This window comes from Passer domesticus, chromosome 7 (assembly GCF_036417665.1).
Source record: "Passer domesticus isolate bPasDom1 chromosome 7, bPasDom1.hap1, whole genome shotgun sequence".
In the NCBI taxonomy this organism is placed as follows: Eukaryota; Metazoa; Chordata; class Aves; order Passeriformes; family Passeridae; genus Passer; species Passer domesticus.
In genome coordinates this window covers 18,978,460-18,983,311 of record NC_087480.1, presented here as the reverse complement: position 1 = coordinate 18,983,311, position 4,852 = coordinate 18,978,460, and positions in this window count along the sequence as shown.

Genomic DNA, 4,852 nt, shown 5'->3' with positions numbered 1-4,852 from the left:
GGTTGGAAACGGTCCTCCCCAGAACGGGCCCGAGCTCCACTCCCCGGGCTGCGAGAAGGGCTGAGCACCGCCCCGGACCGGACGGAGGCGAGAGGATCAGCCTGGCACATTGCGGGACAAACAGGACAGGGGTGGCGAGTCTGGGATTGCAACGTTAGGCTCAGAAATGCTCTCCCCAACGTGTCCCGTGCCGGGGACAGGGGCGGTCCCTGCTCCCCGAGTCCCTCAGCCTCCATCGCCCCGCACCAGGAGCGCGCTAACACCCCGTTCGTGCCGCCGCGGTACCCAGTGCCCGGCGCATCCCGGCCGCATCCGGGCGCCGCAGCGGTTTCCGTGGAGATGGCATCTCCCAAGCCCGCACCGCCCGAGCCGAGGGTTTCCATGGAGATGCCGTATCCAACACGGCACAACCTGAGCCGGAGATTCTGCCGAGATGCTGTAGTCGGGACCCTCACACCTCAGGGGGCCCTTCCTGGGGACGTGGGTGGCCGGGGCCCTCTGTGGCTCGGGGTGCCTGTGGTGTTACCCGCCGCTCCTCACAGCAGTTCGGTGACAGCGCTGGGACACCAGTACCTGCGGCTGTGAACATCCTGGGGGAGCTGCTGCCAGCCTTGTCACCCTCCAGAGCGGGAACCCACTCACTCGGGCTGTGTTGTCACATTCTGTCAGGGTCTCCAAGAGATGGTGGGTCCCTGCCTGTACCCAGCTGCCTGGAGAGGAAAGGGGGAAATCCTCGTGTCCCCCGATGACTTTGTCCCAGCTGCCACCCTGCAGCTCCCACAGTGTCATGTCAGGGTGGGATGCCAATGGCACCAGATGGGAAGCAGGCACCGTGCTGCACTCCTGCACCAGGGGATGAGGTACCCAGACCCAAACCAGCAGCATCCCAGAGCTGGGGGACACCTGGTTGAGTTCCAGCACAGTCAGTGCACCAAAAACTTCTCGGGGAGAATGTGAAGGGCCTCAAAGGGCAGGACTGAGGCCAAGCTGAAGGGTGAGCAGAGGCAGATGTCCTCCTGGCAGGCAGCTGTGTGTACGTGTGCCCTGGCCAGCTTCGTTTGAGCACAGCTGCTGCAGAGGTGGCACCTTCCACTCTGCACACGGCAGAGCTCTGGCAAACCCCAAGCTCCCACGGCAGAGACGGGGGGAGAAGCACAGGAATGCCCCTGGGGCACACACTGGGACATGCTGGGACACACTTCTGCCCACTCGGTGCCTGTGAGAGATGTGGGGCTGATTCAGCCCCCATGTCCCTCCTACCTCAGCCAACTCCATACTCCTGCTCCACCTCTGCTCCCAACTGGACCTTTCTTGGCCACTCTTGTCCTGCCCAAGCCAAGGCCATCTGGAGCCTCCATGGGGGCTTCTCAGCTGCAGCAGCCAGGAGCCTGGGAATGATGCCTGAGGCCGGGCATTGCTCGCCATTCCAGCCTCCAACTCCTGGGGGGCCTCAAGCTCCCACACAGCCTGGCCACGGCCAGGACTGCCAGCAGCACTTCCAGCATCCCCAGGCACAGGCTGTCAGATGCAGCACTGCAGTCAGAGCCCAGCTCTTTGTCTGCTGTTATAATTAGGAGCCCCCCCCGGTGGCTACTGAGGCCTGACCTGGGAAGATCAGGGCTGGGGGACAGACACTAAAGGACCTGGAATCTGGAATGGCAGCCTGGGAGCAGGGGCAGGCCCTGTTCTGCCCACAGCCAGCTACTCTCCAGAGCCTCAAGCTGCATTGAAAAGGGCTGGAGTGGAGCCAGAGCTCTGTGCAGTCACCCCTCTCACCCCTGCTAGTCCTGCCGGGCTCCTCACCTGATTTCTGGGGCTCCCCTGGCACCCCAACCTCTGCTCACCCACTGTATTCTCCTCCCCTCCATCACTTTGCCCTTGCCCTGACTGCCAGCTATTCCCTTGGCTCCCAGGCAGAACATGGTTCCTCCCTGCCTTATCCTGGTGATCCCACATTCTCACCCGTCCGTGGTGCTCTCCCAGCCCAGGGCTTCTCCTGGGATGTGGAGGAGGAGGAGGAGGAGGGCAGCAGAGACAGTATGTGCCTGCTGACTCCTGTCTGTGCTGCTCACCACGGGCAATGCACACTTCTCCAGCCAGCGCAGAGGCCTGGAGTGGATAAGGAGGAAGAGGCCAATCCCAAACTCCCTTGGATGGTCCAAGAAGAAGCCACCCAAAATCTCAATCCATGAAATTCCTTTCCCGAGGCCGGAGCAGCCTTGTTTTGGCCCCAGCAGCTGGGTTCAAAATGTCAGCCTCTGAGCTCATAACAGATCCAGTTTCTCACGCGGGAGGTGGGACTCTGTCCCGTGTCTCTCTTGAGAGCCGTGTCCCCTGGGGAGCAGGGGAAGAGGGGCTGCACAGCAGGACAGCAGGCAGCAGCCTGGACTGTCATGTGCCCCACAGCACTCGTGGCCTCCCTGCCCACCATTCCCTGTCCCGGAGCGCCAGCAGGGAGGACAAGGCAGCCACGCTGACACTGTCACCTTCTATCTGCACTGCCACCCATGCTACCAGTGTTTGTTGTTGGAGTGGGACAGCCCATGGAATGTGGGAGGACAAGGGCTACAGGAAGAGGTGACACCTCTCCACAATGTCACTGCACCAGCCAAACCCAGGTGAGCTCTGCCCACCTCAGAGGGAGCAGCATGGAGGTTCCTTCTTCAGAAAAGTGCCAAGAAACTCAGTGAGAAGTCTCCAGACCCCACAGAAATGGACATGCTGTTCCTCCCAATGGGACACCCATCCCCTGGCTCTGCAGTCACAGCCCCTCCTTCCCAGTGGAAGCTGAGGTGTCCAGGGCTGGCTCTGCCCTGGACATGGAGGTGACATGGAGCACATGGGGCATCACCTCATCCCTCTTCTTCTGGTGCCAGGAACTACAAGCCACCTTTGCTGCCACCAGCTGCCACTACCCTGCCAGAGGAGAAGGATCCATGGTCCCAGCTCATCCAGAGACGCCTGCCAGCCTGGCTGCTCAACCATGGCTGGTGCTAACGTGATTCCCAGAAAAGTCAGGGTCTCCCCACAGCAGCCTGGCAGGAGCAGAGTGCGCCATGCCCAGCTGGTTGTGTTAACCAACATGTTCTGCTTTCTGGTCAGGGAGGGGGCAATGATGTGAATTCTGCCCAAAAAACAGTGGGGAGAGGAGAAATCAATTAAAAAAGAACACAAAATGGAGCAGTAATGACAAAAGCAGCAGCAACAGTACTGCAGGCCAGGTCAGAGCTGAGTGCTCCGGCCCTGGTGGCCCAGGGGACCAGAGCAGGCAGGGGACACACACATGTCAGGGGCTGCCCTGAGCACTCAGAGGGCTCACAGGTGCCCTTGGACCTGTGGAGCTTGGCAGGAGTCCTGCTGCCCAGGAAGGTGGTGTGCAGGAAATGCTGAAGTGAGGCAGCAGCTGGGGCTGTCCCCAGGATGGAGGGGAAGTAAAGGAGCCCCCAGCTGTCCCTGCAGCATGAGGCCTGGCTTGGTTCCCTTGAGGAATCCCGATGAGGGCTCTTTTATCGTATTTTCGCTATGACAGATCATTCCCATTGGCATTTCTTCAAGTTAGTCCATGACTGGTGCCTGATTAGCTCCACTCCGTGATGGAGAATGCCCCTTATTTCCCAGACCTTTCCATTTCCCTGGAACAAGAGAGCCACAGAATTTTTCACCACCACCTTTTAAAGTACTTTGGTGCAAATTATCCCATGCTGAAGATTTTAAAGGTTCTGATTAAATGAGGCGGGAGCAGTGGCGTGTCAGAGGATGCGATGGTGGGATGCAGAGCTCTCCCAGTCAGCACCATGCAACCCTAGGTGCAATTCCTGCAGGGATGGGGTGAGGCAGCTGCAGGATGAGGCTGTTACTCAAACTGTCTGTTTTTAATTGCACCAGGATGCAAATAAGGCAGGTCTTTATGAATCTGGGGTCATGTGCCTGTCTCAGGCTGTGCCAGCCTGGCTTTCTGACCATCACCCAGTCTGAAATGCCTCTTGGAGCACTTCTTTTACCCACAGTCTAACTGGAGGCAACAGTGGGAAAAGGTTCAATATAATGTGGAGAAGTGGAGTAATTCCCGTATGCAGGAAGAGCTTCCTCCCTCATGGCCTTCCTCGGTGAAGCCCTGGCTCTCTGCCTTCCCACGGTTCTGGCAGCCCCGTGTTTCACCCTGCCACCCCTCTCAGTGCTGTCTACAATTCCTGCATCTCATGCCCCACAAGCTCAGCACTCTTCTGCCCACAGACCCCTGCCCCAAACTGCTCTCCAAGCCCGCAGAGCCCCGAAAGGGGGACAGGCCATCTCCTGCCCCAGGCTGCTGTGGCCTTTTCTGCAAAAATATAGAGCTCAATCTCTGTGTCAGATGTTTTTTCCTCTCCTTAGGCACTGAAAAGGTTTGGGGCTGAGGCTGCAAAGGACTCTCCCGGCAGGTGACACCAGGGTGTGGCTGCCAACCCAGATGTGCCATCTGGGGGTGGCTACACCCTGGAGCCCATGCCCACCTCCCGGAGGCCCCGGCCATGGCAACGCTGAACTAAGAGACTTCGCCGTCGGATGGACCAAACCGGGGGAGCAAACGGGTCCTGCAGCGGGGAGGGCAGCACGGACCCATGGAGATGAGCAACGGAGCCCACAGGGGTCCGAGCAGCACGCCACGGGCGCGGGACAGTGACATCCTCCAGCCCCCCCCCGGCGCCCACGCAGGATCGCGGCCGCGGTCACCGCAGCACCGCCCCGTTCCGAGCCCACCCCGCAGCCCTGCGGGACCCGGCCCCGGGAGCCCCTGGCCGCCGCCCGCCCCCGGGGCCGCTCCATGCCGGAGCGCGGTGCCACCGCACGGGGACGGGGGACACCGCGGCGGCAC